This window comes from Cynocephalus volans, chromosome 1 (assembly GCF_027409185.1).
Source record: "Cynocephalus volans isolate mCynVol1 chromosome 1, mCynVol1.pri, whole genome shotgun sequence".
NCBI lineage: Eukaryota > Metazoa > Chordata > Mammalia > Dermoptera > Cynocephalidae > Cynocephalus > Cynocephalus volans.
Genome location: NC_084460.1, coordinates 302,246,555 through 302,269,341, shown reverse-complemented (window position 1 = coordinate 302,269,341; position 22,787 = coordinate 302,246,555).

The window sequence follows — 22,787 nt, the reverse complement described above, 5'->3', positions numbered from 1 at the left end:
CAAAGTAACTTGGAGATTTTGTTTTTCTTATACAATTCAGCCAGTCCTAGCTAAATGCAAATATTTGAGAATTTAACCCAAAACTTATTTGAAAATGAAACTGAGGAAAACAAACAAAAAGATAAAAAGGGTTTTTACGCTGCTAGAGGTTTTTAAAGTTATTAAGCCAACCTAAAAACAGAATGACCTTTGGTTATGCAATGTTTAGATAAATGAGGCTAATTTAGTATTGCCGATAGGAAGGAACAAGTATGCAGCAGGTTGGAGGAGGTGGGAAGAAAGCTGTGGGTGTGAAGCGTGTGGGAAAGAATCTTGTGCAATGAACTTTTGTCCTGAAGCGACTGGCTATTTAGGAAAGAGGAAGTGTAGGACAAAACAGAAAGTGGAAAGCACAGTGTCGAATGTCTGAGTAAGTCACAATAACGGTTCGTGGAGCGTGAACTTATGAAAAAATCTTGTGTGTGATTAGGTTGGCTGTAATTAGCTGCGTTTTTCTAAAGATTGAATTCTGATGTCAAAAGACACTGATATGAATCTAAATTTCCCTGTGTCAGAACAAGTTTCTCTTGAAGTATTTGTCTGCTCTTAGTAAAATTGCAAGAAAGTTTTATTTTTCTCTAAAGCCATCTGCAATCAGATTCATGGAAAATGCTCACAAGAACTCTTAAACACGGGTTTCAAGTTAAGTTCCATGGACAGAATAAAAGCTTTTCAGAACTCTAATAAGAAATCTGATAGGCTTATAAAACTGCTAATCAAGATCAAGCAGAGCAAAAATTAATTACATGATAATGTAATGTGACTTTCATATAGGTTCAATGTAACTTTCAGGTAGGTTCTTAAGGGTTTTGTTTTACAGATTTAAGGAAACTTTTTCTCTTAATCTACCTAAAACTTACAGCAATTTGGTAAAATAAACATTTACGAGCACAGATAGGAGCATTTGCTTTTTTCCCCTATTTGATTCCTCCAAAATTTGAAAACTGTGAGTCACCTTATGATTCTTATGGTGATATGGTTATTTGCATGAGTTCAATAAGCATTTACTCTCAATTTATAACAGGATACAATTGGAAACATGGGTCATAAAACAGCCTGTCTCTTTTAAGCTCCTGACGCCACTTCACATTGTCCTTACTTGGCTGAGCTGCTGTTCCATCTTCCCCCATGACATGGGACATGAGGACCTGGGAATGAACCTTCCCAGCACCATGGAATTGATCTCCTTGGGAATGAGCCTTCCCAGTGACCCAGAAAATTAAGATCTTTTCAGTCAGAAAATTGATCATCAGAACTTTCATGAGGTATGTTTTGATCAGAAAGGGGGAAATAATGTCTACACCAGCAGTTCTCTAAAAGTAGTCACAGCCTTGTGGGGCAGGGGGCTCATGACTTGGATGAGACATCCTCTTTCTAAAAAAGGATTAATGCAAGGTCTTAAAACTGCTGAGGCACCGATTAACGTACAGCTTGCCAACTCTCAGTAAGTTGCCCATTGCCAATAAACTGATAGGATAGTAGATAAGCAAATGCCCTTGGTCCCTCCACCACTCCAGCCATTCCACGTTAACCCTTTCATTGCCCTGACCCAGCCGGAAGCAGTAAGATGACTCATCTTTCCTGTTCCATAAAACCAGAAGAAACTCTTGACAGTTGTTGGAGCAAGCAGGAATGAAGCCACGCTGGGGCCTAAAACCTCATGGTCTCTCAAAGATTTTAAAAGGACGATTTTTTTTGGTCACATGCATTTCTCTGAGTTCCCTCTTTTCCCATGGTTATTTGATATTTTTAACTTTGGTTATGTGGCAAGATGATATTATGTATATGAATGCAAAGTGGTTTTCAAGCCCGCCTGGAACTGCAGACGTGCATGTACTATCCACTCCCTGAGATGACAGCAAGGACAGAGCAGAAATCACACAGAGCCCTGGTGAGACTCTACCTGCGATCTTGCATGGAGCCCTCCCTGCTCGTGTCCCCCTGCCTCCTGCTTCTCATTTCCCACATTTCATTCCCTCAATCACTCTTTAAAAACGCCTCAGTAAATCTGAGTCTTTGAGATGCTTTAGTCTGGCCATTCCTCTTCAGGTTTATCGGAGACACGGGTTCACCCAGCATCTCTCCCCAGGTCACTGATGTTCCTGAGTTAAAGCTGACTTCCGTTTTCACCAACATTTCATTTTTGAGTGGCTTGCTTTTAAAAGAGGGCAGACAGCTCAACCTGTGTGACCAGAAATACTAGCTCAGTCTTTCTGGGAGGGGCCCTGCCCAGGTCTCCCCAAGGTCCCAGCTCAGTTCAGGGAGGAGGTAAGAAGTGCCGTGGTTGCCCACCCAGGCCCCACAGTGCCAGCCTGGGCCCACCCAAACCCTGCTGGCTCAGGTGAGTGTGGCCATCGCTGGGGTCCACAGGGAAATGAACAGAAATGGAGCCATGAGCACAGCTGAACTCCCACAGCCTCCCCTCAGCCTCCATGCATTGGAAAAGGCACCCCAGCCCCTCTGCACCCCATCCTGGGCAGTCCTCAAAGGAGGAGCCGTGTCAGGAGCCCCTCCTCATGATCTACTGGGAGCAGGGCGGGAGTCGCGGGGGGGTTCAGCAGGAGTGTGGGACAGTCCCACCCAGTGACCTGCCAGACCCTGTGCTGGCATTTCCAGGGACCTGTGTCCCTAGTGACCAGAGTTGTGGACACCTGGGCAGCCTGGTCCTACGGGCGTCTGGTCCAGGTGACCATGGACAGCTCAGTCTCTGCCAGGTCAGCTCCTTTCACCTGGAGCTGGCACCATCCTCAGCCAAGGGCACAGGTGACACCCTTTAGGGACTTGGGACTGCAGCCCCTCCCATACCTTGACCTGTGCATCTCCTCCATCTGGCTATTCCTGCATCCTTTATAATAAATTGACAGTCAGATAAATAAGCTGTGTTTCTGAGTACTGCAAGGAAACAGTTGAATGGAACGGGGGTCAGGATCGAGGGAACCTCTGGTTTACAGCTGGTTGGTCAGGCAACCTTGACTTGCGATCGGCTTCTGAAGTGGTACAGTATCGGGAGACTGAGCCCTTGGCCTGTGGGATCTGACCCTATCTCCAGGTACATAGTGTCAGAATTGAGTTCAATTGTAGGACCTTCTGTTTACAGAGAACTGGAGAATTGTGGATGCAAAAAAACCCCCACATATTTGGTGAACAGAAATGTGGGTAGAGAGAAGAGAACAGTTCGTTTTTCCTACGTAACTGCTCTGACTGGGTGCTACAAATTTTCATATGCTGTATTTTCATTTCATTTGGTTCAGTGTCTTTTTCCCCCCTGAGACTTCCTCTTTGAACCATCGATTATTTAGAAGTGTGCTGTTTGGTTTCCTAGTGTTGGGACGTTACGTCTTCATTATCTTTCTGTTATTGACTCTAGTTTGATTCTGTCGTGTTGGAGAACACACTGTGTGATTTAAAGCTTTTGCATTTGTTGAGGTCCGTTTGGTGGTCCAGGGTACAGTCTCTCCTGGCACATGTCACGTGAGCACGTGAAAAGACATGTGTGCAGCCGTTGTTGGGCTCTGCGAATGTCAGTCAGAGCCTAGAGCCTGTTGGTTGATGGGGGTTGAGTTCTGTATCCTTGTTGATTTCCTGTCTACAGTAACTGTTCTCTTCACTGTCAAAAAAGGGGTGTTGAAGTCTTCAAGTATAATTTTGAATTTGTCTACATCTCCTCTTAATTCTGTTAGTTTTTGATGTCCATATTTGCAGCTCTGTTGTTGGTGTTTACCCTTGGGATTGCTCCCTCTTCTAGGTGGTCTGGTGCTTTTGTAATTATGAAAGAATATCCCTCAATGTTTTGAGCTGTTATTGGTGAAACGGCCACAGACAGTGGCCTTCCACTTCATTCTGCTTTCTTAACACCATCTCCATCACTTTCTTAAGTCAAGACCTGATCTGCAGCATTTGCTGATTTCAGGATACCCAGGAGACGTCCCCGGATTTGGAGCTGGGGAGATGGCAGCATCTGCCCATAGCCCGTCTGCCATAAAGCCAGGAGAGACATCAGTGACCTCAAGGAATAATCGCTAAATGTGGTAAAATAACTAGGAATGTTGGAATGAGCAGGACAGAAGCCATTTGGGATCTGAAACTGCATGAGCTCTAAAAGATTTTGGAAGGACAGTTTTGTTTTTTGTTTTTTCCCTTGGCATGCATTTCTCTGAGTTCCCTCTTTTCCCATGGTTATTTGATGTTTTGAACCTTGGTTATGGGGCAAGGTGACTTTATTTACATGATTGTAAGGTTGTTTTCCAGCCAGCCTGGAGCTGCAGACATGCCCGTACTATCCAAAGGAACCAGAGAAGACGTCGATAAAGCTGCACTGATCTCACCCTCCAGCAGGACCCTGAGATGACAGCAAGATGGGAGCAGAAACCAGACAGAGTCCTAGCGAGCCTGCACATCCCCTGCTTCCTGCTTTTCATTTCCCACATTCCATTCCCTCAGCTCGTCTTTAACGCCCCCACAACAAACCCTACAGTGGGGAGACAGTCTAGTCTGTCTCCTCAGATGTCTGATAACAAACTCCTGGCCTCCCACAAACATTTGGGACTGATGAGTCTTTTCTTCCTGAGTGGAGAGCAGTGGGACCCAGTTGCTGGGTAACAGCAAGTGATGAGTTTAAGAATTTATTAACTTCGTTTTTAATATGGTTTATTCAAGTGTAAATTTAAGTAACTTGACTGTTAACAATGCCTGTGTTTACTGACTGGACTGCAGAATTCCTGAACATTTAACAGTGGCTCCTTCAGGTGGGGGCAATGCTGATCAGGCACACAGAGGTGAGGCAGGGGAAAGTCATCTGCTTGCCAGGGAGGGGACAGGGAACAGATATTCTGTTGTCTTTAATTCGCTGTTCCACAAGTGTGTCCACTTCGCACACCTGCGTGTGAGGAGTTGGCAGGGAGTCTAGCTGCCCAGGCTCAGGCTGCCCTTGTCCACTCCTGAGCCCTGGGTGAGGTCCTGTTAAATGTCCAGCCCAGCATTGGAAAGCCCTTGGGTTCATTTTTGGGCCAGAGCTGTGAAGGGGAAAATCTCTGTAGGCCAGAGTGGGTGGCAGCTGTGACCAGCATGGCTCCCACAAGGGTAGGGACACTCCAGGACATCAGCCTGCTGAGGGTCAGCCTTGGCCCTAGAACAGGCCCCTCCGTTGTCAACCTGGGCGGCACTATGCAGGTGACAGTGCTCAAGTCCCTCCTGACTGCCCACCAGAATGTGGAGCTGGACCCTAGTGTCTATACTGCTCTGTCCAGGCAAGGGTCTCTGCCCTGTCCCACTACCTGAGCCGGGAACTTCACAACTATAGTCCCGTCTGGCACAGTCCCACCTCATGATCCCAGCCTCTTGGTCTGCAGAGGCCCTCCTGTCCTGTTCATGTCCACAGTACAGACACCTGTAGCTGCTTAAAGGAGTTGGGATGAGGCAGGAAGTTCACCTGTGGCCCTTGTCCTCATGTGGACAGCAGGTCAGTGATAGAGGGTAGGGTCCCAGGATCCCCATCCTGATCTGCCCAGCCTCTCCACCAAGCACCCCCTTTCTGCCTCTGGCTCTGCTGGGCAGGTCTCCCTGGTGGGGAGCCATACCTGGGCTGGCCCTAGACGGCTTCTGGACCTGAGGCCTCCTGCCCTGGGCCCCTAGAAAAGCCTTGAAGGAAACCTCCTGGCTGGTGGGTAGAGGGGACTGGGGTCACTGGGGTGAGCAGGTAGAAGAGCACAGGAAGCCTTGGGATTATGGGGAGACATGGTGACAGGCTGCCTGTGTGGGGCCAAGTCAGGGAGAGGAGAGCTAAAACTGGCAATGCTGAGGTCATGGTCAAGGTCAAGGTCAGGATGAGGGTCAGGGCCAGGGTCACAGTCAGGATCAGGAGACAGGACCAGGATCTGGGTCAAATGTAGGACCAGATTCAGGGCCAGGACTGGTGCCAGAGCCAGGACCAAGCCTATGAGCATGGATAGGATTAGGGTCAGGGTCAGGATCAGCATCAGGGTCAGGGCAAGGGCCAGAGTTAGGCCCACGATCTGTGCCAGGGTCAGGGCGAAGGTAAGGCTCAGGGTTAGGGCCAGGGTTAGGGTCAGAGAATGGGCCAGAGTCAGGGCCAGGATTAGGGGCAAGGGCAGGGCCTGGATTAGGGTCAGGGTCAGGACCAGAGTCAGGGTCAGGATTAGGCCCATGGTCAGGGCCAGACTCAATGCCAGGATCAGGGTCAGGGTCACGATCAGGGTCAGCATCAGTGCCAGGGTCAGGGTTAGAGAGAAGCTCAGGGCCAGAGTCAGGGCTTGGGGCAGGGCCAAGATCAAGGTTAGGGATAGATTCAAGGCCAGTGTCAGGGTCAGGATCAGGGCTTGGATCAGGGCCAGGGCCAGAGTCAGGGTTGGGGCTAGAGCCAGGGCCAGACTGAGGTCCAGGTCCAGGGTCAGGGTCAGGGTCATGATCAGGGTCAGGATCAGACAGAAGCTCAGGGCTAAGGTCAGGGTTTGGAGCAGGGGCAGGGTCAGGACCTAAGTCAGGGTTAGGGACAGATCTAGGGCCAGTGTCAGGGTCAGGATCAGGGCTTTGGTCAGTGTCAGGACCAGGGCCAAGGTCAGGGTTAGGGATAGATACAGGGCCAGTGTCGGGGTCAGAATCAGGGCTTTGGTCAGTGTCAGGACCAGGGCCAAGGTCAGGGTTAGGGATAGATCTAGGGCCAGTGTCAGGGTCAGGATCAGGGCTTGGGTCAGTGTCAGGACCAGGGCCAAGGTCAGGTTTAGGGATAGATACAGGGCCAGTGTCAGGGTCAGGATCAGGGCTTGGGTCAGTGTCAGGACCAGGGCCAAGGTCAGGGTTAGGGATAGATACAGGGCCAGTTTCGGGGTCAGGATCAGGGCTTTGGTCAGTGTCAGAGCCAGGGTCAGTATCGAGGACAGGGCCATGGTCAGGGTTAGTTTTGAACCAGTTCCAGACCATGGAAAATTTCTTTGAAAAGAACTGGAACAAGGTCCCGAGGACAGAGTCAAGGCCAGGGCCAGGTGTGAGGCTGGAGACAGAGGCAGCGGTTGCATCACTAGGAGACGGGATGCTGGTGAGGAAAAAGGACACTCATTACTCTTACAGAAACAACAGAATGATTATAAAATACCTACCAGGACATGATCCCTAAGCCATGTATTTTGTGTAAATAACTGGTGTTTGTATAAATCACCATATTATGTAATACATCTTGTAGGAATGATTGCTGTATCTCACAGTGAGGACACCATGACCTGCTCAAAGTCACACAGCAGTAGACAGTGACTACAGCCTGAGCTGAGGGGACTGGGTCCTGTTGGTGCCCGGCCCAGACCCCCTTTGCCTGTCATGTGGTCCTTGCCAAGCAACTGAGAGTCTGTGCTGCTCAGAGCCCCCAGCCACCCTTTCTGCAGGGACCACCCCTCCAGACAAGCAGGAGCTGCCTGGCCAGGGAAGCTCTGCCCCTGCCCCCACCCCAATGACTGGTGGGCTCCAGGCAGGGACTGGTGCAATTTGCCATACAGAGCCCCCATGGGGCCTAGCCAAACCAGTTCCCTCCCCTTCCCCTGAGAGCATGTTCTTAGGAATCCTGTGCCTTGGAATCTGGGCCTAAATCAGAGCTCAACTAAAAGCCATTTGCCTTGCTCTCTGACCATGGGGTCTGAGGGAGGCAAACTGAGGCAGGAGCCTGAATGCACTCCCTGCCCCATGGCTCCAACTGTCCCTTTTCAGGATTCGGCTCCCACGGGTTCAGGACCAGGGTGTGGAGCCTGGCATGGGAGACCCTCTAGGGAATATGGATAATTTGATGATGTACATCTTTCCAACCCAAGAAGATGGGATATCTTTCCATTCATTAGTGTCTTCTTCGATTTATTTCACCAATGTTTTATAGTTTTCATTGTAGAGATCTTCCACTTCCTTGGTTAAATTTGCTCCAAGGTATTCCATTTTTTTTTTGGTAGCTACTGTGAATTATAATTTCTGGGATTATTTTTTGATTTCTTCTTTGGCTATTTCATGATTTGGCTTAGAAGAAGGCTATCGTTTGTGTGTGTGTGTGTTGATTTTGTATCCTGCCTCTATACTAATTCACTGATTAGTTTTAGTAATTTTTTTGGTGGAGTCATTAGGGTCTTCTATGTATGGGATCATGTCATCTGCACATAGGGACAGTTTGACGTCCTCTTTTCCAACTTGGTTGCCCTTTATTGCTTTCTGCTACCTCATTGTGCTGGCTAGACCTTCCAGTACTATGCTGAATAAGAGTGGGGCAAGTGGGCATCCTTGTCTTGTTCCAGATCTCAGAGGAAATGCCTCCGATTTCTGTCTATTCAGTGTGATATTAGCTGTAGGTTTAGCTGTCATACGTGGCCTTTACCATGTTGAGGTACATCTACACCTCATTTGCGGAGTGTTTTTATCATGAAGGATGTTGGATTTTATCAAATGCTTTATCTGCATCTATCGAAATGTTCATTTTTTTTCCTCTTCTTTCTGTTGATGTCGTGTATCACATTTATTGATTTACAATTGTTGAACCATCCTTGCCTCCCTGGGATGAATCCCACTTGGTCACAGTGAATGATTTTTAGAGTGTGGTTGGATTCTGTCTGCTAGTGTTTTGTTGAGGACCCCCACAGCTCTGTTCATTAGGGATATTGGTCTGTAATTTTCTTTTTTCGTTCTGTCTTTTTCTGGTTTGGGTGTGAGTTTAACATTGGCCTTGTAAAATGAGTTTGGAAGTATTCCCTCCTCTTCAATTTTTTGGAAGAGTCTGAGAATTTGTATTAGTCCTTCTTTAAATGTTTGACAGAATTCAGCAGGGAAGCCGGATCCAGTTCTGGGGTTTTCTTTGTTGGGAGACTGTTTATTACTGCTTTTTATTACTTGTTCTTGGCCTGTTTAGGTTTTCTATTGGTCTGTTTAGGTCATCTGGTTCTTCATGATTCAGTTCTGGTACTTTGTGTATTTCTGGAAATTTATCCATTTTCTTTAGGTTTTCCAGTTTGGTCACTATAGTTCATAGTAGTCTCTTATGATCCTTTGTATTCTGTGGTATTGTTTGTAATGTCTCCGTTTCCACTTCTGATTTTATTTATTTGAGGCTTCTTTTTTCTTCATTGCTCTGGCTAAAGATTTATTGATTTTATCTCTTAAAAAAACCAACTCTTTGTTTCATCAATCTTTTGTATGGTTTTTTAAATCTCTAATTTATTATTTCTGCATTTATTTCTGCTCTGATTTTTGTTATTTCTCTCCCGTACTGATTTTGGATTTTGTGTGTTCTTGTTTTTCTAGCCCCTTGAGGTGTTATGTTAGGTTGTTTATTTGAAGACTTTCCACTTTTTTGATGTAGGCATTTATTGCTATGATCTTCCTTCCTAGAACTGCTTCTGTTGTATCCCACAGGTTCTGTTGTGTTGTGTTTTCATTTTCATTTGTCTCCAGGAATTTTGAAGTTTCCTTTTTGATGTCTTCTTTGACCCATTTGTTGTATAGGAGCATGTTGTTTAATTTCCACGTAGTGTACTGTTTCTAGTGTCCCTTTTGATGTTGGTTTCTAGTTTTAGTTCATTGTGGTCAGGCAAGGTAGTTGAAGATATGATTTCAATTTTTAAAAATTTGTTGAGACTTGTTTTGTGACCTAACATATGGTGTATTCTGGAGAATGTTCCATGTGCTGCTGAGAAGAATGTGTGTTCTGCAGCCATTGGATGAAATGTTGTATATATGTCCGTCAGGCCCAATTGGCCTAGAACAGACAATCGTTCTGATGTTTCCCGGGTAATGTTCTGTGGGGATGATCCGTCCTTTGGTGAAAGTGGGGTGTTAAAGTCCCCAACTATCATTGTGTTAGAGTCAATTTCTCCTGTTGGGTCTAACAGTGATTTCTCTATATAACAGGGTGCTCTGGAGCTGCGCGCATATATATCTAGAATTGTTATGTCCACCTGTTGATTTGATCCCTTTATCATTATAGAGTGACCTTCCTTCTCTTTTTTTACATTCCTTGGCTTGAAGTCTATTTTATCTGTTATAAGTACAGCTACTCCTGCTTCTTTTGGTTTCCATTTGCATGAACTGTCTTTTTCCATCCCTTCACTTTCAGTCAGTGTGTGTCTTTATAGTGAAGTGATTTTCTTGTATGCAGCATATAGTCAGCTCTTGTTTTATACTCAATTGAGCCACTCTATGTCTTTGAAATTGTGCATTTAATCTGTTTGTATCTAGAGTCATCGTCATCATCATCATCATCATCATCATCATTATTGGCATGGGATATATTGGGATCTGAACCCGTGACTTTGGTGTTCTAGCACCATGCTCTAACCACTCAGCCCCTTAGAGTTACCTTTTATAAATAGGGTCTTGTTACAGTCATTTTATTCCTGTTCTTCTGGCTGTTCATCATTTTTTTCCAAACTGTCTTCTTTTTTGGGATTGAGTGGTTTTCTCTAGCAGCTGTTTTGATTTCTTGCTGTTTATTTTTAGTATGTCTCATAAGTTTTTGTGTTATGGTTGCCATGAGGCTTACAAAAAGTGTTATATTCATAACAGATATTTTAGAATAGTAACTTAACTTTGTTATCTAACAAAAAAGAACAAACCAAGCCCAACTCTACACTTGGCGTCATTCCCCTCCCCCACATTTGGACAATTTGTTGTTTCAAGTGCAGTTTTTAACAACTCTCTTGTACGGTTGTTGTATGTGATAGTGTCTTGTTAGGTTTGTCCTTCAGTCTTCATACTAAGGATGTAAGTGGCTTATTCACCACCCTTATGACCTCGGAGTATTCTGAGGTTGTCTGTGAACTGACTTGACTAATGAGTCATGGACTTTGGTCGTCCTCTTGCTGCCCCTTAGTGTCATCTTCCTTCCGGTTGAAGAACTCCCCTTAGCACTTCTTGTACGGCAGGTCTAGTGTTGGGGAGTCCCCTTAGCTCTTGTTTGTCTGGGAAAGACTTCATTTCTCTTCATGTTTGAATTCTCTGTCACAGTTGTGCTGGACAGAGAATTCTTGGGTAACAGCCTTTTTCCTTCAGCACCCTCAATATATCACCCCATTCTCTCTAAGCCTCTTGGGTTTCTACGGAGAAATCCACTGAGAGGCGTACTGGAGCTCCGTTGAATGTTAGGAGTGTATTTTCTCTTGATGCTTTCAGTATTCTTTCTCAGTTCCTGGGTTTTGATAATTTGATTGTGATGCGCCTCGGGGTGTCCCTCCTTGGACTGAATTTGATTGGTGACGACTGCGCTTCCTGTACTGGATGCTGTCATCTTTCTCCGCACATGAGCAATTTCCAGCCTTTATGTCCTTGCATAAGCTTTCTACAGCTCTTCCTTTTTCCTCTCCTTCTGCTGCACCAGTTACGCAGAGGTTCTTTTGCTTGAGGGAGTCCCATATTTGCTGTGTTTGTTCTTCTCCTGTTTCTTTTGGCTCCTCTGATTTGATGATTTCATATGTTCTATCTTCGAGCTCACTACTTCTTTCCTCTGTTTGGTTAAGTCTGCTGTTGGACCTTTCTATGGAGTTTTATAGATGAGATAGTGTAATTTTTATTTCTAGAATTTCTCTCTATTTCTTTTTATTGATTTAATTCTTTGCCAACGTTCTCATTCTGCTCTTGGATGGTTTTCAATCATTTAACCATCTATCTGTATTTTCTGTCATTCCCTGAACTTTCTTAAGAGGGTTATTCTGAATTCTCTGTCTGACATTTCAGAAATCTGCTGTTCCTCTGGGTCCGTTGCTGGGGCGTGGTTCGTTTCCCTTGTTGCTGTCATATTTCTCTGTTCTTTCTCAGTCTTCGTGCCTTTACATTGATGTCTGGGCATTTGAGGAGACTGCTACCTCTCCTAGGGTTAAAGGTGTTCTTTGGTGGTTTAGACCTTTAGTGGTTAATATAAAAGCTTTGTCTCTGGTATGAGGTTTTGGTTAGTTCCAAAATTGGGGGATTTTCCTGTGGGGACCAGCACTTGAACTCTGTGGGGACCAGCACTTGAACTCTGTGGATTCACTAAATTGCTGCCTTGTTGCTGGACCTCTGGGGGACTCCTCTTTGGTGAAAGCGCCACTGCATCAGAGCTGGTCCTGGCTGCTGCTCCTCCTGCCACACCCACGAAGAGCAGAGGATGACTCACCTCTCCCCAGGGTCCTGACGGCGATACAGCAGCAGGTAAGGGGTCCCAAACCTGCATGGCGGAGGGGAGGAGAGAAGCATTATTACACCTGAGCCCATCCCACTCTCTCAGGCTAGCCTGGCAGGTGGCCATGTCAGCCCCCAGCAGTGGCAATGGAGTGGGGCTGGAGTGGGTCTGTCTGGCCACCTCAGTGTGTCCTGGTTTTCCTTCCATTGTACAGTTTCCTTGTGCTAGATGTAGGGCCCCCACTGGCTATGGCATGCAATGCCCTGATAATAATTTCTCACTCACGTCCCCCACTCCAGGGGTGGTATCACCACAGGGGCACAGGGGAGCAGGGGGAGCCCAAGCCTTCCTCTTGCAAGTGTGCAGTGTGGATGCAGCATGCATCCACCAAGGCCACAGTCAAACCCAAGGCCACAGCAATAACACTCTGGGGGGGCACTCCCCCACCCTGGAGTCAAGGGCCTACGGTCATCAGGAAAGTCCACCATAATGTCTAGGTAACCAGAGGTCCTACCACCCTTCCCAGGAGGTAAAACTGTCATACCTGTGCATATGGTCCTGAGGAAAGTGCCCCACCTGGAGAGGGAGGGTGGGAGCCTTGAGGACACAGTCCTGCCACTGCATCCATGTCCCCTCCTCCCCTGTGATCTCAGCTAGGCCCCCAGTGGTGTGTCCCCCCTCCTCTCTCACACTGGCCACCAGTGCCCCAACCCAGCATCACCCATCCTCTATAAAATGCTCTCTGATTTCTGGGTGTCCAAACTGGCCCCTATCCCCACCCCCCTACTCAGTCCCCTAGTCTGTCCCCACAGCCCTGCCTGCCCTCGGCTGCCTTCCGTCCCCTCAGTCTTCCCTGGCTTCCTACCCTGCCCCTCATACTCCTCCCAGGAGAACCACAGCCCCTGCCTCACCCCCAGGGCTGCCCCTGAGCGCCCCACCCTGCACCTTCCTCCCCTCAAGTCCACCCCCCACTGGGCTTCATTCTGTCCAAACCCCCAAACCCCGGGACCCTGTTCTTATTGCAGGAACAGCTTTCTCTGTACTGTTTAAATTTTCTTTCCTTTTTAAGCAAGAACATACAGAATTTTCAGAAATTAAGAAAGAATAAGCTTCTTGCAAAAGAAATTAAACCTTGAAGTAAAAGGTCTCCATCACTTCCCGTAACGTTAGCAAAAGCAACATTTAGCTCCAGCCTCATCGATCCCCTTCATTTATCTGTCACTGACGGGACTGATGACGCCTTACAGAATCGCCAGCTCCCTAAATACAGACATCAGTGTAGACCCAGCCTTACGGTGCGGGGACCCGGCGCGCTGGGACAGCATGTACTCACACAGGCCACCTGCTCGTCGTTGAAGCTGTACCAGTGCGCCTGGCCACTGGGCTGGACCAGGGCCGTGTAGTGGCCCCCACTGCAGTCTCCCGAGTGGCAGCATATGGCATAGAGGTGGTAGCACTTGTGCTCCTGAAGGGATATTGGGGTCTTCAGAGGGTGGAAGGTGTGCAGGCAGGGGTGCATGTGACTATGTGCCAGGATGATGACAGAGGCCCTACTAGCTGTGACTGTAGCCTGGGAGACAGGAGTGTCCCAACTGCAGGACAGTCTCAGGGCTCAGGGCTCAGCTTCCATGAGCAGGAGGACTGCGAAGGGCCACCTGCTGTGGACGCTGTCCTCCACACCCAGCTGGGGACAGCCTTGTGGGGCACAGGCCCCTCGACATCCTTGTAGGTCTGAGAACCCAAAGCTTTGGAGAATCCCCTTAGGAAGTGCTGGTGCCCACATGTGGCTACCTCCATGGAGGCCCTGGCCCAGGGCCAACCTCGGGTGCAGGCCCTCCTATCTGAGAATAAATTTCTACCCAGCTTGCATTCCCAGCTGCTCTGGGGGAAACTTGGATCTGAAGGAATTGAGGGCTTCAGGGGGCTTATGGGCAGGAGACGGAGCTTCAGGACAGCCTGTATCAAAATCCCACACAGGCCACCTCCTGAGCAAGTACCCGCCCTGCACTCTTCATTCCCCACCCTACCCCAACTGCCAACTCCCTCTTCAGGCACTGCTGGGCCTCACCACCCCCTACCCCATTGTGCCATGCGGTCACATCTTTAATCGCAGGGTCAGACTGGGATTTCCTGGAGCCACCACCACCCCCACCCCACCTGCCCTGCCCCCACCCATTCTGTCTTGTGGTCTCTGCTGGGCCAGTGCTCAGTAAACATTCAGTAAATTAAGAGACTTGGTTGCAGGGGCTGCTGGCCAGAAGCGAAGTTGACCTCAAAGGCCACATGAATGTCACCAGAGCTTGGGTTCCTCTTTCAAAGGCGGGCACTCACTGGGCTCGGTGTATCATTGCTCCCGCGGGAACTGTTAGATGTAGACTGATTGGGTTCTTGAGGGCTGGTGTGCAGTTTCAGCACATGGGTGACATTGATGGACTTCTGAATTTTGTGAAACTTCCTGTTTTCAAATGTCAGCTCTCTGACTTGCAGAATCAGGATCTTCGGGAACCGAAGGAAGCGTTTTTCCTTAGGAAGAAGAGGCAGAGAGGGGGACTGTGCTCACCCCACAGGCCAGGGCCAGCAGGCTGAACAGCTCAGGGAAAAACCTCCCCAACAACCTTCCCCAGCCTTCCCCAGCATTTCCTTGACAAATATTGGTCGTCTGCTCTGTCTCTGCAGAAAAATGCAGATAATATTACAAAACAACATTGTCTACCACCCGGTTTTGAGGTGCATGCTCTCAGTGGGAAGTCACAAAGCCTGGCCTCCTGTGCAAAATTTGGACTACAGCACACATCTGTCCATCCAGGGATGATTTCATCAGCAGCATGGCTTTGCCTGAGTCTCCGTGGGAAGGTCCAACTGATAAGAGGAAAAGTGAGTGGGGAGTAGGGGTCACCACCCTGGGTGTCCTCAAGCCTAATGGACAAGTGTGGGCAGTTGGCAGCCATCTGAACACACCTGTCCACACTCTTGGGAGTGAGAGCTAGCAGATCATCTTAAGTACACAAACATCTGCATCATGGATGTTCCAGAAGGGGAGGAGAAAAGTAAAGGCATTGAAAACCTATTCAATGAGATAATAACAGAAAACTTCCCTGATACAGGGAGAGACACAGACCTTCAGATCCAGAAAGCTCAAAGTTTCCCAAACAGATTCATTCCAAAAAGATCCTTTCCAAAACATATTATAGTCAAACTGGCAAAGGTTAAAGACAAAGAGAGAATCTTAAAAGCAGCAAGAGAAAAGCATCAAGTCACTTGTAAGGGCGCCCCTATCAGACTAATAGCAGACTTCTCAACTGAAACTCTACAGGCCAGAAGAAAATGGAATGACATTTTCAGAATACTAAAAGAGAAAACCTGCCAGCCAAGAATATTATACCCAGCAAAGCTATCTTTCAGAAATAAGGGAGAAATAGTGTATTTACCAGACAAACAAAAACTGTGGGAGTTCATCAACAAATGACCAGCCCTGCAAAAAATTCTCAAGAGAGTCCTGCATCTAGAATACAAAACACCAATCATCACTACTACAAACACACAAGAAAGAACAAAACCCACTGGCAAAGCACAAATGCAAATGAGAAAGAAAAAAGAAACTAAATCTTATCATCTCAAAAAACCAATGAACTTCAAAGATGAATATGGATAATCAAAGGGGAAGAAAGGACCAAAAGATATTTAAATCAACTAAACAAAAAGCAATAAAATGGTAGGAAAAAGACAAAACCTCTCAATAACAAACCTAAATGTAACTGGATTAAACTCCCCACTCAAAAGACACAGACAGACGGATTGGATTAAAAAGGTAAACTCAACTGTATGCCGTCTTCAAGAGACCCACTTCACGTGTAACAATGCACATGTGAAGGGATGGAAATAATGAAGGGATAGAAAAAGATATACTATGCAAATGGAAACCAAAAATGAGCAGGAGTAGCTACTCATGTATCAGATAAAATAGACTTTAACCAAAAACCATAAAAAGAGACAAAGAAAGCCACTATGTAATGATAAAGGGATCTATCCAGCAAGAAGACATAGCAATCATAAATATATATGCACCCAACACCAGAGCACCCAGACATATGAAGCAAACACTGTTAGACTTAGAGAGAGAGAGAGACCCCACTACAGTAACAGTGGGGGACCCAAACACCCATCTCTCAGCATTCGACAGATCATCCTGGCAACAAATCAACAGAGAAACTCAGGATTTAAACTATACTTTAGACCAATTGGACCTGGCAGTTATCTACAGAACATTTCATCCAACAACTACAGAATACACGTTCTTGTCATCATCACGTGGAACATTCTCCAGGATAGACCACATGTTAAGTCACAAATCAAGTATCAAAAAATTTTTAAAAATTGAAATCATCCCAACCATCTTTTCAGAACACTATGGATTGAAACTAGAAATTAAAAAGAAGTGAAACTCAGGACATTATACAAATACTTGGAAATTAAACAACAGGCTCCTGAATGACCTATGGGTCCAAGAAGAAATTAAGGAGGAAATCAAAAAATTTCTTGAAACCAATGAAAATAAAGACACATCATATCAAAACATGTGGGATACTGCAGAAGTAGGAGAAAAAAAGAGAGAAGTTTACGGCAATTAATGCTCACATCAAAAAAGCAGAAAGATTTCAAATAAGCAAAATGTTGACTTTTTGAGAAGATAAACAAAATAGACAAACCATTAGCTAGGTTAACAAAATAAGGAAGAGAGAAGACCCAAATAACAAAAATCAGAAATGAAAAAGGGGACATTACAACCAATACCACAGAAATACAAAGAATCATTAGAGACACTACAAAGAACTATACTCCAACAAATTTGAAACCCTGGAGGAAATGGACAAATTTCTGGACATATATGAATTACCAAGACTAAACCAAAAAGAAATAGAAAACCTGAACAGACCAATAACAAGCAACGAAATTCAACCAGTAATCAGCAGCCTCCCAACAAAGAAAAGCCCAGGACCGGATGGCTTTACTGCTGAATTCTACCAAACCTTTAAAGAGAAATTAATACCGATTTTCTTCAAACTATTTTAAAACATTAAACAGAAGCAACTCTACGAAACTCATCTATGAGGCCAGCATCACCCTGATACCAAAAACCAGGCAAAGGTACAACAAAAAAAGAAAACTACAGGCCAATATCTTTGATGAACATAGACACAAAAATCCTCCACAAAATACTAGCAATCAAGATACAGCAACACATCAAAAAAATTATACACCATGATCAAGTGGGATTCATCCCAGGAAGACAAGGATGTTTCAATTAATATCAATTAATGTGATACACCACATCAACAAAATGGAGGTCAACAGCTACATGATTAACTCAACAAATGCAGAAAAAGCATGTGACAAAATTCAGCATCGCTTCATGATAAAGGCTCTCAGCAAATTAGGTATAGAAGGAAAGTATCTTAACACAATAAAAGCCATATACAACAAACCCACTGCCAATATTATCCTGAATTGGAAAAAGCTGAAAGCTTTTCCCTTAAGAACAGAAACAAGACGGGGATGCCCACACTCACCACTGCTATTTAACATAGTGTTAGAAGTGCTAGCCAGAGCAATCAGGTAAGAGAAAGAAAGAAAGGGCATCCAGAATGGGAAAGATGAAGTCAAACTGTCCCTGTTTGAAGATGACATCATCCTATATATGAAAAAAACTAAAGACTCCACCAAGAAACTCTTAGAGCTGATAAATGATTTCAGTAATGTTGCAGGATACAACATCAGCACCCAAAAATCAGTAGCATTTTTATTCTCCAACAACAAACTAGCAGAAAAGAAATCAAGAAACTAAGCCCATTTACCATAGTCACCAAAAAAATAAAATACCTAAGAATAAATTTAACCGAGGAGGTGAAAGATCTCTACAATGAGAACTACAAAGCATGGTTGAATGATATCAAAGAAAAAACAAAAAGGTGGAAAGACGGTCCATGCTCTTGGATTGGAAGAATCAACATTGTGAAAATGTCTGTACTACCCAAAGCAATCTACAGATTCAATGCAATCCCCATCAAAATACCAGTGATATTCTACACAGAAATAGAAAAAACAATCCTAACATTCATATGAAACAACAAAACACCCAAATGGCCAAAACAATCCTGAGCAAAATAAAATAAAATAAAGCCGGAGGCATAACACTACCTGACTTCAAATTATACTACAAAGCTATCTTAACCAAAACAGCAGGAAACTGGCATAAAAACAGACACTTGGACCAATGGAACAGAATAGAGAATCCAGAAATGAACCCTCAGACTTACAGCCAACTGATGTTTGACAAAGGCAGCAAGAACACACATGGAGGGAAAGATGCCTCTTCAAAAAGTGGTGCTGGAAAAATTGACATGCATATAGAGAAAAAAATGAAGCTAGACCTGCACCTCTTGCCATATACCAAAATAAACGCAAAATGTTTTCCTAGAGGAAAACATAGGGGAAACACATCAGTAAATAGGACAGGGCGAAGACTTTGTGAATAAGACCCCAAAAGCATAAAAGAGAAAAGCAACAAAAGAAAAAATAAATAAATGAGATTATATCAAACTAAAGTGCTTCTGCACAGCAAAGGAAACCACAGAGTGAAAAGACAACCTAGAGAATGGGAGAAAATACTTGCAAACTGTACATCTGACAAGGGATGAATATCCGTAATATACAAGGAACTCAGAGAACTACACAGTAAAAAAACAAGTAACCCAATTAAGAAATGAACAAGGGAGCTGAATAGACATTGAAGGAAGACATACAAATGGCCAACAGGTACTTGAAAAAATGTTCAAAATCACGAATCACCAGAGAAATGTAAATTAAAACCACACTGAGATACCACCTCACTCCAGTTAGACTGGCTCTAATCAAAAAGACGGAGACTAACAAATGCTGGCGAGGGTGCAGAGAGAGAGGAACCGTCCTACGCTGTAGGCAGGAGTGTCAATTAGAGCAGCCATTATCTAGAACGATACAGAGGTTCCTCAAACAACTTCAGATAGAACCACCCTATGACCCAGCAAGCCCACTGCTGGGTATACACACACAGGAATGGAAATCATCATGTCAAAGGGACCCCTGCACTCCCATGTTTATCACAGCTCTGATTACAGTAGCCAAGAGTTGGAACCGACCTAAATGTCCAAGGGTGGATGAGTGGATAGGGAAACTGTGTATATACACATTGGAATACTAGTTAGCCGTAAGAAGAATGTGCCATTCACAGGAAAATGGACGAGTGTGGGAAAAATCATGTCAAATGAATTAGGCCTTGCAGAGAGGGAAAAATACCGCATGTCCTTACTCATAAATGGGAGCTAAGAGAGAAAGAGGGAAGGAAAGAAAGGCCACCGTGGTGTGTTAGACTTGTGGAGGGAGAGAACAGACGGAGGGTGGCAGGGTCAGGGGGACTGGCTGAAGAAGAGGAACACTGGAGAGAGTTTGGGTGAGGGACACAGGGAATAATTGCAGTTTGAGGAGTGGACACGCAGACAGCACAGATTTGCTCATCACACCTCGGGCACAGGTCTTCTAATTACAGCACTGTGCCCATGAATATGTATAATCAATTAAATAATAACCCATAAGTCAAAGCCAACATCTAAATCCTATAAATAAAACCTGTGGAAAGCAGCTTATGCCCTTGATAAAGGGGAGTTTACAGCTTTGGAGTCAATATTTAGAAAAGGAAAAAGGCTAAAACCAAAGAGCTAGGACTCTATCTGAAGAAGTTAGGGGGAAAAAAAAGGACAGCAAATTAAACCCAAATAATGAACAGGAAAGAAAACAATAAACATAAAAGAAGAAATTAGTAAAATAGAAATAAAATCTAAAAGATCATCAAAGCCAAAGTTGGTTTTTTAGAAAGACCAATACAATAGATAAATCCCAATGAAACTTATCAAGAAAGAAAAGAGAAGGAACAATGAACTGATATCAGGAATGTGAAAAAAGACAACATGAGAAAACCTACTATATTAAAAAATGTATTATAGATATATGGACAATTTTATGCTAGAACTTTAAAAATATTTAGTTGAGAGCAAGGGCCCAGGGTGATGCAATCAGACAAATGTGAGAAATATTTCTGAAACCTTTGTGTTTTATAATTTTTAACTGTTTTGGGTTTTTCAAGATGGCGGTGGCTGTGGCGGTTGGCGCAGAGTAGCTGAGGTGGAAAAGGTGGCCACTGGGCCTCAGGCAGCCGGGAAACTTGTGGACCTTCCTCTTGCCATCTCTTAAGGGAGGACCACTGCTGGTGGCTGGTCGTGGGGGCTGACCGCCACTTTGCCCTCGGCAGGAGAGGCTGCCTCATTTACAGGCAACAGCTTTGAAGTGTGGAGCAGGAAAAGAACTGTTCCGTAGCTGCAAAAGCGAGTCTCGAAACAGGGAACACGGCGCCAGGGCTGCTGTGGATGCAGACAGGATCCCGGAGGCCGGGGCTGCGCTGAAGGTGGCCAGCTGCCCTATTCAGGATTCGAGGTTTCAGGCCAGCATAAAAGAAGACTCCTGGGAAACGCTTGAGCCGCGCCGCGGGACCGAGCAAGCAGCCTGAGGTGGCGGGAGCCGAGAAAGGGGAAGGTGACAAACCAGAGGCAGAGAGGGAGCACCCGACCTGACACAGCCCTGTGAGTGACCCCTGGCTGGGCCCTGCTCGGGGGGACTGACGCCCACCCAGCTTCTGCCTGCATCACCAGGCCACTCACTGCCCCGGGGCTGCCTCCATTTTCCCAGGTGCTGGCAGCTCTGCCCAGCTCGGCTCCTCACTGAGCCTTCCCATTTGCTTGCCCCGGTGCGGGGCTTCCCGGGGCCTGCAGGCTGGCCTCCCCTCCCACTCCCTCCGCGGTTCTCTGGCGGGGCTGGTGGCGTGGGGCGTCCCAGGCCAGTGTTGGGAGGACAAGGAAGTATGGGCGGGGCCGACTCACTCCACCACACCCTGTACTCCGGCCCCCAGTAAACTTCCTGTTACTGGGAGGCAGATATCATCTCTGTGGCCACCAGTTTGGAAAAACTCCTAACCAATTTCTGGTTGGGAATAGTGTGGTAGGAGAGTTCCCAAGTCCACTTGAACCTGCCGGAGAGCTGATTGCAGGCGGGCGCTAGACTGGGTCCATGCCGGGGGGATACAAAGGTGAACAAGTCCCGAGAAAGATCTACACAGTGCTACAAAGGGACCCAGAGCAACTGGTCGTCTGTGCCTACCAGAAACCTGGTAGACTTCCTGGGCAAGGCGGTGCTGAGCAGGGTCTTGAAGGCCCAGCTGATAGACGAGGGTTGCAGAAGACACATCCCAGCCCAGCCCAGTGCACACAGAGTGGGGAGACGTGCAGTGAGGGAGGCAGAGACTTGACAGAAACCACACACCCTGTGGGGTCGCCACTGCACAATCCAACAGCCTGGGCCAGAGCACACGGAACAGGGAGAAGTCCAGCATGGGAAGTGAAAGCTCAACAGAGATCACACACCCTGTGGTACGTGACCTAGCAGCCCAGCAGAGTCCAAGCTGACCAGAAAGGCGGCTCCCTGGAGAGGCCCAAGACCTGAGGCAACCATACACACAAGGCACTAGAGGCCAACTGAGCAGTCACAGAGGTAGCCATACAAAATTGGCAACCACAGCAACATCTTAGTTAGTCAATAGTATCAAACCAGTGGACTGTGAAACCCCCTGCTACAATGAATAAACATCAAAAGAAAGATACCAGAAATAGAAAAAATCAAGAAAGTACACCACCAAAAGTTAATAAATCTCAAACTCTAAATCCTATAGAACAAGAAGCCCTTGAAATGACTGACAAGGAATTTCGAGTGATAATTCTAAGGAAACTGAATGAGATACAAGAAAACTCAGCTAGACATCATAATGAAATGAGGAAAAGTATACAGGATCTGAAAGAGGAAATGTACAAGGAAATCAATGCCCTGAAAAAAAATGTAGTGGAACTTGCTGAACTGAAGAAGTTATTAAGCGAAATAAAAAACTCAACAGAGAGTTTAACCAGCAGGCTTGTCGAAGTTGAAGAGAGAACCTCTGAACTTGAAGATGGGCTGTTTGAAATAACACAAGCAGACAAAAAGAAAGAAAAAAGAATCAAGGACATTGAAGAAAATCTGAGAGAGATATCAGACAACCTTAAGTGCTCAAATATCCGAGTCATGGGTATTCCAGAAGGGGAGGAAAATGGAGATTCCATTGAAAACATATTCAACAAAATAGTGGCAGAAAACTTCCCAGGTATAGGAAAAATCACAGATCTTCAGATCCAGGAAGCTCAACGATCTCCAAACGTATTCACCCAAAAAGGCCTTCTCCAAGACATGTTATAGTCAAATTGGTAAAACTCAGAGACAAAGAGAGAATCTTAAAAGCTGCAAGAGAGAAGCGTCAAATCACCTATAAGGGAGCCCCAATCAGGCTAACATCAGACTTTTCATCACAAACCCTAAAAGCTAGAAAGAATGGGTTGATATATTCAAAATACTAAAAGACAAAGATTGCCAGCCAAGAGTACTCTACCCTGCAAGGCTATCCTTCCGAAATGAAGGGAAAATAGTATATTTCTCAGACAAACAAAAA